Raw genomic sequence first — 18,223 nt, forward strand, 5'->3', positions numbered from 1 at the left:
CAGAACACATAAAATGCTTTTAATTAACTTATGGGAAAATACAGCTAACTTCCGTGATATGGTTCTTATTTGTGCTAAGAGTACAAGAGGTAGCACTTTAAAACCTATGTTATGTTGATCTAAGATATTTTGGAGGATTGTTGGCAGTGTTTCAGTGTGAATGAACAGGCTGATAAGAATCAGTCTGGAGCCATTAACTGGTTTCCAGGTTGGAGTCATTCATTCAACATCACCTTTATGATACGAAGGTGAGTCACTAATGCGTAGAGATTAGGTTACAAGGATTTGACGCTAACATTAAGGGTCCTTGTTCTCTCACAACCTTGTATTGTTCATTCACCTGTTTAATACCTTTGAGTCACATTTTCACCACAAATATAGCAATACAGTCAGTGGTAGAGAGCACAGTAAGTACACAATCAGCTCTTTTCCATAGTAAGTTCAAAAAGGAGACTGGAACAGCTCCATAGCATCACAAATTCAAAGCAAACAGTATCTTATGCATCTACCATATGTCTTTGTGTTTGTTAAACCCAGTTAAACAGATAGGTTCAGGAACAACAAAGCTTTTGGAAAAAATACACATAGCGAGAGATCAGGGGCCTGCTAATAAACAGACAAAGTGCTCACAGTGTATCCAAACGTAATGTAAGATAATGTATATGTACACTACATGACCAAAATTATGTGGACACCTGCTCGTTGAACATCTCATTCCAAAATCATGGGCATTAATATGGAGTTGGTCCCCACTTTGCTGCTGTAACAGCCTCCACTCTTCTGGGAAGGCTTTCCACTAGATGTTGGAACATTGCTGCAGGGACTTGCATTCATTCAGCCACAAGAGCATTAGTGAGATCAGGCACTGATGTTGGGCAATTAGGCCTGGCTCGCAGTCGACATTCCAATTCATCCCAAAGGTATTCGATGGGGTTGAGGTCAGGTATCTGTGCAGGCCAGTCAAGTTCTTCCACACCAATCTCGACAAACCATTTCTGTATGGACTTCACTTTGTGCACGGGGGCATTGTCATGCTGAAACAGGAAAGGGGCTTCCCCAAACTGTTCCCGCAAAGTTGGAAACACAGAATCGTCTAGAATGTCATTGTATGCTGTGGCATTAAGATTTCCTTTCACTAGAACTAACAGCCCCAGAACATTATTCCTCCTCCACCAAACATTTTGCACTATGTATTCGAGCAGGTAGCGAAACCCAGATCCATTCATCGGACTGCCAGATGGTGAAGCGAGATTCATCACTCCAGAGAACATGTTTCCACTGCTCCAGAGTCCAATGGTGACGAGCTTTACGTCACTCCAGCCGACGCTTGGCATTGTGCATGGTGATCTTAGGCTTGTGTTTGGCTGTTTGGCTATGGAAACCCATTTCATTAAGCTCCCGACGAACAGTTATTGTGCTGACGTTGCTTCCAGAGAAAGTATGGAACTTGGTAGTGAGTGTTGCAACCGAGGACAGACGATTTTTACTCCCTACGAGATCCAGCACTCGACAGTCCCCTTCTGTGAGCTAGTGTAGCCTACCACTTCGCGGCTCAGCCATTGTTGCTCCTAGACATTTCCACTTCACAATAACAGCACTTACAGTTGACCGGGGCAGCTCTAGCAGGTCAGAAATTTGACAAACTGACTTGTTGGAAAGGTTGCATCCTATGACGGTGCCACGTTGAAAGTCACTGAGCTCTTCAGTAAGGCCATTCTACTGCCAATGTTTGTCTATGGAGATTGCATGGTTGTGTGGTCAATTGTATGTTATGCCTGTCAGCAAAGTGGATTAATTTGAAGGCTGTCCACATACTTTTGTATGTATAGTGCATCTGATAATGGACAAAGAAAAATAGGCACGTAATAAAATTTGCTGCATGTTATAAATACTCTCCTGGAAGAAAAAAAATCTATTGGAATTCTGTTTGGATCGTGATCTACTGTGACACAACGGTGGGACTACTCGATAGCTTCAGTGTTTGCTAGTAAACGCACAAGCACAGACATAACACCCCCCCTTCCACCACCATGTCTCCAATCCCTGCTGGCAAGGCTCTGTGCTCATTTTGAGTGCTGCTGCCCCACAATCTGTGGTCACAACAAGCTTAGTGGAGTAATCCTTGACCTCTCATCCAGCTATCAGTTCCCACTACTGATACATCTCTTAATGCCCTACATCCTCTTAGTATGTGTGACATTCCCTGCCACTGGTCCACTGTTTCAGCCAAAAGAGTAACCATCACAGAGACTATACAGTACAACAATGTCCCTCTTAATGTCCGTTTGAATTAATACAGTTCAACAAGTCATTAACCACCAATGGCCCCATTAATGATAATTCTCACTGGTTGCTTTGGTTTATTTCTCATAATGGTATCGTGTGTCTATTTTACAGTGTATGATTGTGAAGCACGGTCCCTAAGTCCTCTACCCTATTCTACCTCCTGCTAGCCCAAACCACAGGAGGAAAACCTAACACAAAGCAAACCTGAGAATGGAATGTAAATCAAGGATCTATGATGTTGGTGGCTGGCACATAATGATTGTTCATATGAATTCCTATGTCATGCGTATTCAAGACACAACGTCCCTGAGAAAACTCTATCAGAATCACACAAAAGAAGAAGAGCATGCTGGGGCCCCTTGACAATTAGGTACTACTACTGTGGCATTGAGATTTTAGAACACAAATAAAAAGAGGGAAGGTTGATGTGACATGTGCAGGACAGGGCTGTTCCATGGTTTAATTTGAGGGCATCATGGTGGTGGTGGGAACAGGGCAATGAACTATGGGAATGAGGAGAGAAGAGGCATTCAGTGCAAATCTTGAGCACACATGTGGCTTAGCATAATGGTTGGCAGGGGGATCAAAACAATGCCCACGGGTGACGTGAGGGAGTAGAGCCGAGCAGAGCAGAGCAGGGGGACTTGGACATGGTCCTCCCCCTCACTCAGAAGCCACTGCCTAGGACTGGAAGTGACTGACTGGCTCTATCTAACAGGAGCAGGGGGTAATCCTCGGAATAGGTTTATATGCTGAAACCTGACTAGGAGCAGCGCAATGTCCTAATAACACTGTCATGATTAAATGAAGACCCTTTTCTATTGAATTATAACAGGGGCCCGTAGTTCTTCCTGGTAAGGTTGCATGGTCAGGAAGAACTCAGATCTCAAATCATGACAGTGTTTTCTGGGTATTCTGATGGCCACGCCAAGGTTCTTTCACACGGCAGTCCATTGTGTAGCATGATCAGGAACAAGCACCTGGTTTGAGAAGTGTGAAATAATAGCTCTTAATGATTGTTTAATGAGTTTCATGCCTCGTGATGATGGGTAATAGTCAGATATCTGGTTTGACTGGGATTATTGTCGGTCATCCCAATGGCAGTTGGCATTATGATGACCGCTCTGATAAATTGTGACTGAATGTTGTTAATGTATAGCTAGAAAGCGCATACTGGCCACTGTTCCCCTTCCTGTTGTAATTAAGAGTGGTAGAGTGGGAGGTCAACGGAGCGATGTAGCGAAACTCTCACCTCACTCAACTGACGCAAAACTAAAAGGAACTTAGAAATGTGAAAGTTATGGCGTAACTGAAAATCGGTTGTGAAAGTTACATTTCCTACAGACACACTGGTTTTATCATATTGTTTCCTTTTCTCTGATTTGAAGACGTGTGTTGTTCTATGACTTTGTTGTTCTATGATTTATTTATTTTATATAAAGGATCATTTCATATTTATTTGGTATCATTTTTTGCCCCACACTTTTCAGAGAGCTGCGTCAGCTAGAGCAGTAAAGTACACTGACGAACAGTCAATGGAAATTATCAATGAGCGTGTCACCAGCACGGTGGCTGTGCGTGCCTTCAAGGCTATGGTGAAATGGATGGCATGACAAAGGACTATGAACACATCAGTTGGCATGGCATATTAAAGTGAAGAAGAACTGGCACCAGAATCATTTATCCACCTGTCTTGTCCGAAAGTCTACCAACATGGCCGTTTATCGAAGGATGCCATAACCATTTGAGATACAGACACATAGTTGGAGCTGGTATGATTGATAGGACACAAACACATGCAGGGAAACATCTCACTTCACTTCAGATAGGGCCACAAAAAATACTCACGACTGCCTAGTGCAAAACTTTTGTCTGCAAACAAAATTGACACAAACAACTCCCCAATGGTCAGACACATGTGGTTTGCACTTCCATGCCATGTAATTATCTCAAACTGACAAAACAAACAAAATTATACACAACCAGACACTTGAACAACTGTTAGTCTGTGTCACCCAATTACAGAGTCCTGAATGAACAGAGCTAATCCACCACCATTAGAAATCACTTACTGCATCTTCACACATGTATTTTTTTACCCTTTATTTAACTAGGCAAGTCAGTTATCAAATTCTTATTTTCATTGATAGCCTTGGAACAGTGGGTTAACTGCCTTGTTCAGAGGAAGATCAACAGATTTTTACCTTGTCAGCTCAGGGATTTGATCTTGCAACCTTTCGGTTACAAGTCCAACGCTCTAACCACTAGGCTACCTGCCGCCCCAGTGACATCCCCTCTGCTATCAGGCCTTGTCTCATATCTCTGTACCCAGACTTGCTGTGGGTGTGTGTGTTTGTGTGTGTGTAGTGGAAAGATGTCATTGACCTTGGATTAAATCACCTTGTGTTGCTTTCTCTTCAATTCTCAGACTAAGAAAGTGAGATGAAACGTTGGTGTGAAATTGCAAAAACCAAATTGCAAAAACCCTAGCTACTTAGATGTGTTGTTCTTAAATGTTGTGAAATGATTTTCAACTTGGCATCTGTTCCAAAGCTGAGATTACCCTCGCTAGCTACACCATGTACCTGCCTCACCTTGCCCCGTGCCGCTGCCTGCCGTGCTGCTATGATGCTCTGCTATATTTACTACACATTACAACTCATTGTTAATAATCATTCCGAGGATTACCTGGAGGTAGTCACATGATGTGTGACGAGCAAAAACTAAAGCCAAACTATCTGGCCAGGCCTGCACCCTGTTGGAATATTGTTGGAACACTGGACACGCAGACAGACATGGCGAATAATGGCCCCTCGTGCATCACCCCTCCTTCCTTCTCTGCCTGCCACCACCCCTGTCACCTGATCCTGGCGGTATGGGGAACGGCTGTTATGTCTGTCCCCTCCCCGCACACACACCCACCCACCTCTCTCTCTCTCTCTCTCTCTCTCTCTCTCTCTCTCGTCTCTCTCTCTCTCTCTCTCTCTGCTATAATCAGGGGGGCACAGCTGTGGCCAGGGTCACCGAGGGCTGTAGAGATCACTCGTGGAGGATGGCTGAGGAGCTGGAGGTCACCAGTGTCGTAATTATACGCCAGAGGTGGCCCGGCATGGAGCACTCCCATTGATTTTTATGTCACACAGGATGGAAATTCATGGATGAGATTTATTTCCGGAACCGATGAAAGATTTCGAAGTTGCCTGGTACAAGGTCAGGTATCATCATTAAGATTTTGGCACGATTATGTTTTTATGTGTGGAAATTAATAAATTCAGAGATTTTGATAGACTGTCAAGTGTGTTTGGGAGGATTTCGATTCCCAAATATGGAGACGTGACTGAAGTTCAAATCATCACAGCCCCAAATTCAAGAGCTTACAATCAAAATCACTGAATATGAAATAATTTACTGTAGCACATGCATGACTAAAGGATTTAATGAATAAATCAACTCTTTAGTCTCATTTGTGATTATCTGACCGCAAACCAATTGTCTTATGATAAAGAGCTTATACCACACTAAGTCCTTATTGTAATTTCTGTGTCAAACCTATTTCATGTCATTACAAGGGAGGTCAAGGGCCCGGACCGATTCTAGGTGGATCATCAGTCACTTTTGACATTTAATATTGAGCCCTATGTGCCTGGGTCAAAAATAGTGCTTTACATATGGAATAGGGTGCTATTTGGGACGCAGCCCTGGTCTGAGGCACATTAGGGAGCGCAGAGTGAGTGCCTGAGACAACTCATCCCCATGACAATATGATTGGAACCAAACCCATTGGAGACGTTTATCCCATCACTTATTGCTATTTTTTCTTGTAATTATTATGGAGATTACTGTTAAGGGTTGTTCATTGTTTGCTCACAACCATTAAAGTGACAGATCATTGATAGATACAGGGGAGAATGATTTATTACTGCAATTCCATTGATTTAACACAGAATGTATTGTTGTAAAATAATTGTATGCAATCATGCTATATAATAATATGATGAGTTCCTATCTAACGCTGAAATATCAATGTGAGCAAAAATGTACAGAAATGAACAATTATTTCTTACACATTGATGTTGCATATCTACACCAATTCTAATTCAATTTTTCCCAGAATTGATTTACTATTTTTTCTAAACATGTCACACATCTCCCTCTCCATGCACTAATGCAGGTCCATGTGAATCCTAATGTGTGAGTTCTCAGATGTGTTGCTGTGCTGATGATGTGTGATGTGTGAGATAGTAGGGCTGAACACCATGACCAGGGCATGCGTTGGTTGGTTCCCAGCTGTGAGCTAGCTAGGGTTCAGTCCCCATCTCTTCTTCATCCATAATAGATGAGGGGGGTGAAACGTCCCAGGGGTCTGTCCTCTCCCTCCCCATCTCGCCAGCTGTTCTCAGCCAGGGCCCAATTTGCATGCATGCTTGTCCACTTGCATTCATTATGCTGACAATGCAGCTGATCCACTACGGCAAAGCACACACCACAGCCGCTCTCACCAGGCTTCTATGGTACACATAGGTTAGTAGCACAAGGTCTGAACTGGCTCCCTTCAGGAAGTGAAGTAGTGTACCTTTAGACAGTGTTGCACAGTACCGCGAAGATCACCTTCTAATGGGCAATGGGCCATCTCAACGCCTCTGGAGATCAACTGCTATCCGCACACATCTACAGATACATGATAAGGCCGGGCAGGCTGGCTGGCTGGCTGGCTGTACATCTCCTACTACCCCCAGATAATGTTATGTATTTCCTCCGCCCTGACTAGATGGAACAATCAGAGGGGTGCTTTTTAATGGGGCTGGCTAGTGAGGTTTACAGCCTTGCATAATGAAGTAACAAATACAGCTAGGATTATAGTGCAGCCAGGGATACCGTTGTCTCGGCTGGTGGACTGGAGATAGAGACCCTTGTATCTTCATCTAGACTGATCTAGAGTGGCCCATGGATGATGTCTGGTGGGGGGGCCACGGAGGCAGCCCTTCAGCTCAGACTGAGTCAATGTTCCCTGGGGTCAATCTGCCCTCCTCCCCCCTGCAGATGGTGGAGTACCGGAGCTTTTCCCTGAAAACAACTAAATAAATGAAAACTTCACTAAATAGTCTGAATGAATAAAAAATGTGACTCTTGGTTGACTCCATGTTGATGTGCATCAGAAAACATGTCTCCATCCATAAAGTAAGCCTCTCTAAGCAGTCTGAGAATATCTTTGGTATTTCTGTAGTGCCTCCTCTAATTTTTATATATATATTGCTTGTCTATTAATATATTATTTCTCAGTGCAGTGAATTACTGGTGTCATAAACTTTTTTTTACATTTTTTTGCCCTCAGAACAGCCTCAATTCGTAAGGGAATGGACTCTACAAGGTGTCGAAAGCATTCCACAGGGATGCTGGCCCATGTTGACTCCAATGCTTCCTACAGTTGTGTCAAGTTGGCTGGATGTCCTTTGGGTGGTGCACCATTCTTTACACACATGGGAAACTGTTGAGCGTGAAAAACCTGTTGCAGTTCTTGACCAACTCAAACCAGTGCGCCTGGCACCTACTACCTACCATACACAATACATGTCTCAATTGTCTCAAGGCTTAAAAAACCTTCTGTAACCGGTCTCCTCGTCTTCATCTTTTTATTTAACCTTTATTTAACTAGGCAAGTCAGTTAAGAACAAATTCTTATTTACAATGACGGCCTACACCAGCCAACGCTGGACAAATTGTGTGCTGCCCTATGGTACTCCCAATCACGGCCAGTTGTGATACAGCCTGGATTCAAACCAGGGTGTCTGTTGTGATCCCTCTAGCACTGAGATGCAGTGCCTTAGACCGCTGCGCAACTCGGGAGCCCAATTCATTTACACTGATTGAAGTGGATTTAACAGGTGACATCAATAAGGGATCACAGCTTTCAACTGGATTCACCTGGTCAGTCTATGTCATGGAAAGAGCAGGTGTTCATAATGTTTTGTACGCTCAGTGTATATTGCAATCTAGTTCTCTGTATCTCTATTTCAATACTTCAAACTGCTTCTCTGGATCTCTATTTCAATTATACATTTCAGAATCAAAATCTGTACTAAGCAGATGAAATCCTCCCAGTGGTTTTTTCACACGATTGGAAAAACATGTGGTCTTTAACACAAGGGGCACGCTGAAGAATGTACCCTTGCTAGGGATGGGGGAAAAGTGTGACACCGATCAGGCCCCCGAGGACTGGAATTGCCCAGGCCTGTTCTAGACGATTCTGTGCTTCCAACTTTGTGGCAACAGGGGAAGGCCCTTTCCTATTTCTGCATAGCAATGCCTCCGTGCACAAAGCGAGGTTCATACACTTTGACATGTTGAGTTGATATTTTTGTTCAGTGTAGATTCACAGTTGCCATCGAAGTCATTCCAAAGGGTAGGTTGAACAGAGCAAATTAAAGTTAACCATACTCTATAAGCCATATATCATAATATTACTATTTAGCCCTACATAGCATTTGCAAATGTTAATACGATATCTGAATGAGAGTGAATAACAAAATCAATGAGGGCCCCCAGGAAGTCTGGGCCCCTGGGCACGTGCCCTGCATTCCCGGTCGGTAATTCGGCCATGATTACTACAAGTTTATATAGCTGGCTAGACTAACTACACTAATTTACCAATCTAAAAACTGCCATGGGCTCATTAAGTGACTGTCAGTGACTGACATAACAAGAGAAAAACTGCTGATGCACACCCAAGTTTTGAAATTGCACCGTATGTATTCTACTAGTCTAACTCTCAAAAGTAAGTTTAGACCCCGACTGAGTCCCTACGTTTTATTTGTATTATTATTATTTGGTGCCCTCATACTGTATGTAGCTAGGGCCCTGCTTGCACTACGTACCTTTGATGTAATCTCAACCGCATTCCAGGTCATTTGGTTGTGTTATTAGATGAAGCACAGTGAGAACACATTACGTTGTTGTGCAGATTCAACATATCTGACATTGTATTCCCATTTGAACTTTGTTGCACAGTGATAACACGTTTAGATGACAACTAAACCAAAAGTCAGACATTGTTTTTTTCCACTGGAATTTTGGATGGTTTTAGATGGTTGAAAGTATAGTGATGACACATTGGGAATTCAACAAACTTCTGGCCGTCGCAACCAAATATTACCCACATTTCCATGTTGAAATTAAGTGGTGTGCCCAGTGGGATGGTAATTCACATTGGCTGAATGGGTAGTAATCATGCACGCTGGAAAGCGTTCTCCATCATGCACGTTAAGTTACTCACACCTCACGCAGCTGCCGACCCTGCAGTGCCTCAGCCAAGCACATTATGGCATTATGTAGAGTAGACTGTAAGCACTGCAGACTTTATGTGTTGTCAGACCTACTCGTTTAGCGGAGAACTGTGGCTCTAGTCTCGCACACATACTTCAAACCTGTTAATATTATGACATGTCCATGAGGCGATCATAGCACAGCAGCATCACAGAAAGAGGAATGAACTCTTCTGCAGTAAATGGATGATCCTTTTACTGGTGCACAGTCATATTTAACCATGATCGCCACTGCAGCATTGAGAGCACGCTAAGCTTTAACTTACTTTAACTTGACAGCAACAAAGCTCTTTTATCCACTACGTCAACATGGTACCGGAAAATGTTCATCAGACAATATAGCCTACTTTAGTAGCTATTTATTTAACATAATTCACAGTCTTTTATTAGTAGTGTAGGCAAAACGTGCAATTTGCATGATCTTGTTGTGACGACCCTCCCACTCTGTCTGCCGTATTCTTTCTGTCACGCCCTGACCGTAGAGATCCTTTTTATGTCTCTATTTTGGTTGGTCAGGGCGTGAGTTTGGGTGGGCATTCTATGTCTGGTGTTCCTAATGTTGTCCTTGTTTTGTATTTCTATGTGTTTGGCCTGGTATGGTTCCCAATCAGAGGCAGCTGTCTATCGTTGTCTCTGATTGAAGAACCATACTTAGGTAGCCTGTTCCACTGTGTTGGTGGGTGGTTGTTTTCTGTTTTGTGTGTATACCTTACAGGACTGTTTCGTTTCGTTCTTCTTCTTTGTTGTTTTTGTCATTTCAGTGTTCAGTTTATTTTTTTAACATTAAAATGAACACTTACCATGCTGCACCTTGGTCCTCTTCTCCCTTCTCCGACGACGTTCGTTACACTTTCTCGCTGCTCTTGTTTTCCTTATTAGGATGTTTCGTGGGCGGAGCTGAAAGGGTTGTCAGCGAAATGGGTGTGTCCGGGGATAAATATACCTTTCCCCATACATCGAGGAGACTCTCTCCACGCAGACACACATTTTTGTTTTGGCATTTTAGGGCTTCTTTGTGTTCATTTGTTTTGGCACCTCTCTACACCCTCATTATCATCATTATGCACTCATCCACTCACTTACACTATGACTACCACACCATTGTCACTTTGTATATAGCTTATATATAGCTTATAATACAACTGCTCAAAAAAATAAAGGAACACTTAAACAACACAATGTAACTCCAAGTCAATCACACTTCTGTGAAATCAAACTGTCCACTTAGGAAGCAACACTGATTGACAATAAATTTCACATGCTGTTGTGCAAATGGAATAGACAAAAGGTGGAAATTATAGGCAATTAGCAAGACACCCCCAATAAAGAAGTGGTTTGGCAGGTGGTGACCAACAGACCACTTCTCATTCCTAATTGCTTCCTGGCTGATGTTTGGTCACTTTTGAATGCTGCGGTGCTTTCACTCTAGTGGTAGCATGAGACGGAGTCTACAACCCACACAAGTGGCTCAGGTAGTGCAGCTCATCCAGGATGGCACATCAATGCGAGCTGTGGCAAGAAGGTTTGCTGTGTCTGTCAGCGTAGTGTCCAGAGCATGGAGGCGCTACCAGGAGACAGGCCAGTACAATCAGGAGACGTGGAGGAGGCCGTAGGAGGGCAACAACCCAGCAGCAGGACCACTACCTCTGCCTTTGTGCAAGGAGTAGCAGGAGGAGCACTGCCAGAGCCCTGCAAAATGACCTCCAGCAGGCACAAATGTGCATGTGTCTGCTCAAACGGTCAGAAACAGACTCCATGAGGGTGGTATGAGGGCCGACGTCCACAGGTGGGGGTTGTGCTTACAGCCCAACACCGTGCAGGACGTTTGGCATTTGCCAGAGAACACCAAGATTGGCAAATTCGCCACTGGCGCCCTGTGCTCCTTCACAGATGAAAGCAGGTTCACACTGAAGCACGTGACAAGACGTGACAGAGTCTGGAGAGCCGTGGAGAACGTTCTGCTGCTGCAACATCCTCCAGCATGACCGGTTTGGCGGTGGGTCAGGTCATGGTGTGGGGTGGCATTTCTTTGGGGGGCGCACAGCCCTCCATGTGCTCGCCAGAGGTAGCGCCTGATGGCCATTAGGTACCAGAGAATGAGAGAATCTCAGACCCTTGGTGAGGACACTATATCCCTGGTGCGGTAGCCCCATGGCTTAACTCCTAATGCAAGACAATGCTAGACCTCATGTGGCTGAGTGTGTCAGCAGTTCCGCAAAGGGAAGGTTCTTGATGCTATGGACTGGCCCGCCCGTTCCCCAGACCTGAATCCAAATTGAGCACATCTGGGACATCATGTCCTCGCTCCATCCACCAACGCCACGTTGCACCACAGATGTCCAGGGAGTTGGGGGATGCTTTAGTCCAGGTCTGGGAGGAGATCCCTCAGGAGAACCATACCGCCACCTTCATCAGGAGCATGCCCAGGCGTTGTAGGGAGGTCATACAGGCACGTGGAAGGGCCACACCACACTACCGAGCCTCATTTTGGACTTGTTTTTAAGGACATTAACATAACAAAGTTGGGATCAGCCTGTGTGTGGTTTTCCACTTTATTTGAGTGTGACTCCAAAATCCAGACCTCCATGGGTTTGAATAAATTTGATTTCCATTGATCATTTTTGTGGTGATTTTGTTGTCAGCAACTTCAACTAATGTAAAGAAAAAAGTATTTAATAAGAATATTTCATTCATTCAGATCTAGGATGTGTTATTTTAGTGTTCCCTTTATTTTTTTGAGCAGTGTATATTGCTTAATAAATATATTTTTGTTATTTCTTCATCTCCGCTTTGTCTCACTCTTTGTTAACATTATGCAACATATTAACTCAAAGTCGATGAGTTGTGTCGCATCTATAACATCAGTGAAATACTGTAAAAGACCATGACCGTAACAGTTAAAGATCATGACCATTAGAGACCATGCCAAAAACAGTCATCAAATTCTAGGACTACTAATTTGAAGACTAATATTTTCTTTGCATGGTCTAACATTCAAGTCTACAGAAGTGTAATGAGATGAATACAGTTCTAATTGCCTGTTTCTGAGAAGTCCCAGTAAAATAAGGTTAAGGGGGATAAGAGTAGGGGTTAGTGAGGGGGAGGGCTTGGCTGAGCTGGGCTGAGGGAGGTAGTGTGTCATGTGTGTGAGCACAGCAAGCGGCATGGCTCCTAACCAGCATTGTCAATCTCATTAGCACACTCATGCACATGCACACTTCCCTGCCTAGAAGCAATGACACACCTCCTTAATCTGCTCTTCATCCCACAATATCCTCCCACATACGCACAAACACACACGCAAACACAAACAAGGAAGCATGCAAGCGCATGAGAGCTACAGTACAGACACATGTACAAGCAAATACACAAGCACGAACAGGGACACAGGCAGAAAGACTGACTGGCGCACACAGGCACAATTACAGGCACACACGCACGCACGTACGCACACTACTTAATAAATTGCGTTTGGCACAGCAGTCCTGTAACAGCTGTCCTTCCACTTTGGGTGAAGACGGCATCATCTGGCTATTGAAAGATTTGTTGTTTTCCATATTAGGAGACACACTCATATTACACAGGACAGAATAAAGACCCATAAATACTTAATTCCTGCATAAATAAATGAACAGAATAATAAATAAACAAGCTAGTTAGTTACAGCAAACAGCCAAACACACAGACTCAAGCAAAGACTATATATGTGGGTGTGCAAGGCAGGCACTGAACAGCAGGCCAAAATAACAAGAGGTAAAGTTGGACAACATTTTCATTTAACCTTTATTTAACTAGGCAAGTCAGTTAAGAACAATTTCTTATTTACAATGACAGCCTACCACGGCCAAACCCAGACGACGCTGGGCCAATTGAGCACCGCCCTATGGGACTCCCAATCACAGCCGGTTGTGATACAGTCTGGGATTAAACCAGGGTCTGTAGTGATGCCTCTAGCACTGAGATGCAGTACCTTAGACCGCTGCGCCACTCGAGAGACCATGGTATGGGGTAGATTTCAGTATTAGGAAGCTGCAGAAAGACAAAGATTCTGGAGTGAAAGATTATTTTATGGTAAACAGGTGGAAAAATGTGCAGAGGCAATAGGATTTTCTCTCTGGAACCTTAGGTACTTGGATTTGTGAAACAGGATTAGCTGGTGTGTAATAATATGGATGCTGTGGGGGTAGACTAAACTCTGGTGTGTGTGTGTGTGTGTGTGTGTGTGAGTGAGTTGAAGTGGATGGACAGTGAGTGAGTGAGTGAGTGAGTGATGTGAGTGAGTGAGTGAGTGAGTGGAGTGAACAGTGAGTGGAGTGAGTGGAGTGAGTGGAGTGAGTGAGTGAGTGAGTGAGTGAGTGAGTGAGTGAGTGGAGTGATGAGAGTGAGAGAGATGAGAGAGAGAGAGAGAGAGAGAGAGAGAGAGAGAGAGAGAGAGAGAGAGAGAGAAGAGAGAGAAGAGAGGAGAGAGAGAGAGGAAGAGATAGAAGAGAGAAAGAGAGAGAAGATAATAGTAGATAGAGTAGATAGAAGTAGATTAGAAAGTAGATAGATAGATAGATAGATAGATAAGATAGATAGAGATAGATAATAGATAGAGATAGATAGATAGGAGCTAGATAGACACTAGAAAACTCAGAATAGATTGATAAGAAACTAGATAGGCGATCTATGAAATGATCAAAGACAATAGAATACGAGTTGAATGTGAAATAATAGAATAGGGTTGAGGATGTTGTTTCAACATAACGTAGCAACATAATGTGACGTGGAATCTTGGTGGAAAATCCATTGGATTTGGAGAAAGAATAATCTACATAAACTGTTGTTTTGAGGGTTACATTTCTACCACAGGATCATGTCATCATGGTAACCAGTACGTCGAACTGGCCTCACAACCACAGACCACGTGTATGGCGTTGTGTGGGCAAGCGGTTGGCCCGATGTTAACGTTGTGAACAGAGTGCCCTATGGTGACGGTGGGGTTATGGTATGGACAGGCGTAAGCTACGGGCAACAAACAATTTCAATACACAGAGATACCGTGGCAAGGAGATATAAGAAAGCTCAGGAAATAGTGTAGTTTTTTGGACACATATTTAACCCCTTTTTTTGTTTGAACAAAACTACGTCCATTTTTTTTTTTTTACCTGCACCGGGTTACCTTTAGACGAGTCCCGTGACACCATTGTGTTCATGAAAGTCTAACCTTTCCATATAGTCTTCACATTAGTTAGCATAGGCTTTTCGGATGCTACAGCCGTTTTCATGAGAAGACCACATTTTGGGATGTCTCCTGGTCTGACAAACAGCACTGTAGCTCTGCCACTTCCACCACTGATGCGAAATGCTGATATAGGCAGATGCGGTGGATTGAGATGCAGCCCATGTAAAAAAATGGATATCTCTAGCTTAAATTGATGGATTTTGATGTGGGTTTTTTATTACCTTTATTCAATTGACGCAGGGGTGGGTAAATAGACTCTCACAGGAAAAATCCACCCAAAACCATAATTCCTTGAATTTACAGTGTTAAATAACACTGACATGTGAGAACAATATTTTTTGTGAACACATTTTTATTTTGTCCTTATAATGATGTTGGATAGCAACATGGAAAATCATTGTGGACATTTTTTGCTGCTCAAGTTGACTACAACATCCACAGTGCAATGCTCTCTCTAATGGCTGGCTGATTTGCTAGGTAGCAAATGTAGCTACATACAATAATACCAAAGACAATATCAGCATGTAACGTAGCTAGTTAGCTGTAAAAACAAATTGCACTATCAATTTAGGAGTCTACAATCTCACCATGTTCAACCTGCAGATCGATGTGCCTCACAGAGTGAAGTCTAACATTCGTATTGGCAGAGATACTTTTGAGGAGATGGGAAACATTGCCCTTGCTACGTCAAGATCTGAGAGCTCTCCTTCAAGGAGTGAATGGGAGTCTATTGGGCACTAGCTCAAAAACCCTACATTAGAACGAATTTCGTCAACAAGAAGTACAACATTACAAATCTTTTCAAAGATATGAGATAATTAACTTATCTGTAGGATCGTATAGCATTGGAATCGTGACATTACATACTTTCGAGGAAAATAGGCACGTTTCTTGACATATACACTGACTTTGAGAAGGGTTTGCTGTGACGATTAGCTTAGCAACCGCGTGTCACAGCATGACAACATGAACGCCATTGGTCACCAGTCTGCTGGGTGGGGCGTTACACGTTCCTTCATTAATTGTATTCCTATTTCCTTTCTATAATAGCTGTGGCAACTGCACCATGCAATGCACCCTGGAATAAAGGAAAAATGTGCTAGACCCTCCATTAAATTACACATTTCTTGAGGTAGGAAAATCGCCAAAATATTATCAATGGCTCATTCGAGAGAATACATCCAGACATCAGCCAGTATCGAAATCTGACATGTATGATAGACATTTTCACTATCTAAAAGTCGTATTCCTATTAACTTCCAGTGTAGCGAGAGCAACTTTATCACAGCGCTACGTAATACCAGCGGGATTTCTGCCTGCTTGAACACCAATAAGATACACATGAAAACATGAAATGACCCAGGGAACCGATAGAACATCACTCAGAAATGCATCAAATCAATATAGCATTCAAAATGGGTGAACCTTTCCAAAATAATAAATATTTTGGATTCACATCTCCATCTCAAACAAAAATAAAAGTTAAAGAATAAGATGAAATCAAATCAAGCTGTATTTAAAGTGCTTTGAATGTTTGTCCAGTGTGGCTCAGTTGGTAGAGCATGGCACTTGCAATGCCAGGATTGTGGATTAAATTCCAACAGGGGACCAATACTAAAAAGTACAAAAATGTATGCACATTGATCTGGTTAAGTGTTTCTGCTAAATGACAAAAATGTGAAGTATGATTTTGTCCAATTCTTACATTTTTGGTTGAAATGGAGACGTGAATTAATTATACACTTGACGTGAATCAATTATACACTTGTAGACAAACTGGAATTATATTTGGCTCCGTTGACAACCAAACACATTTCAATATCACTTTTACAATTCGGTAAATAGCAGTATTTTTAACACATCTTTTTAACTATATTTTTCTTTATTATTCCCTGCTAACCCTACCCTAAACTAATAAACAACAACACTTAGGCTTCTACTTTCAGCTTATACATACTATATACAGTTGAAGTCGGAAGTTAACATACACCTTACCAAATACATTTCAACTCAGTTTTTCACAATTCCTGACATTTAATCCTAGTAAAAATACCCTGTCTTAGGTCAGTTAGGATCACCACTTTATTTTAAGAATGTGAAATGTCAGAATAATAGTAGAGAGAATGATTTATTTCAGCTATTATTTTGTTCATCACATTCCCAGTGGGTCAGAAGCTTACATACACTCTATTAGTATTTAGTAGAATTACCTTAAAATTCTTTAAATTGGGTCAAACGTTGCGGGTAGCCTTCCACAAGCTTCCCACAATAAGTTGGGTGAATTTTGGCCCATTCCTCCTGACAGAGCTGGTGTAAATGAGTCAGGTTTGTAGGCCTCCTTGCTCACACACACTTTTCCAGTTCTGCCCACAAATTTTCTATAGGATTGAGGTCAGGGGTTTGTGATGGCCACTCCAATACCTTGACTGTGTTGTCCTTAAGCCATTTTGCTACAACTTTGGAAGTATGCTTGAGGTCATTGTCCATTTGGAAGACCCATTTGCGACCAAGCTTTAACTTCCTGACTGATGTCTTGAGATGTTGCTTCAATATATCCACATAATTTTCCTGCCTCATGACGCCATCTATTTTGTGAAGTGCACCAGACCCTCCTGCAGCATGATGCTGCCACCCCCGTGCTTCACGGTTGGGATGGTGCTCTTCGGCTTGCAAGCATCCCCCTTTTCCTCCAAACATAACGATGGTCATTATGAACAAACAGTTCTATTTCTGTTTCATCAGACCAGAGGACATTTCTCCAAAAGGTACAATCTTTGTCCCCATGTGCAGTTGCAAACCGTAGTCTGGCTTTTTTATGGCGGTTTTGGAGCAGTGGCTTCTTCCTTGCTGAGCGGCCTTTCAGGTTATGTCGATATAGGACTCGTTTTACTGTGGATATAGACACTTTTGTACCTGTTTCCTCCAGCGTCTTCTCAAGGTCCTTTGCTGTTGTTCTGGGATTGATTTGCACTTTTTGCACCAAAGTACGTTCATCTCTAAGAGACAGAAGCATCTCCTTCCTGAGCGGTATGATGGCTGCGTGGTCCCATGGTGTTTATACTTGCGTACTATTGTTTGTACAGATGAACGTGGTACCTTCAGGCWTTTGGAAATTGCTCCCAAGGATGAACCAGTCTACAATAATTTTTCTGAGGTCTTGGCTGATTTCTTTTGATTTTCCCGTGATGTCAAACAAAGAGGCACTGAGTTTGAAGGTAGGCCTTGAAATACATCCACAGGTACACCTCCAATTGACTCAAATGATGTCAATTAGCCTATCAGAAGCTTCTAAAGCCATGACATAATTTTCTGTAATTTTCCAAGCTGTTTAAAGGCACAGTCAACTTAGTGTATGTAAACCTCTGACCCACTGGAATTGTGATACAGTGAATTA

The sequence above is a fragment of the Salvelinus sp. IW2-2015 genome, linkage group LG33 (assembly GCF_002910315.2).
Source record: "Salvelinus sp. IW2-2015 linkage group LG33, ASM291031v2, whole genome shotgun sequence".
In the NCBI taxonomy this organism is placed as follows: domain Eukaryota; kingdom Metazoa; phylum Chordata; class Actinopteri; order Salmoniformes; family Salmonidae; genus Salvelinus; species Salvelinus sp. IW2-2015.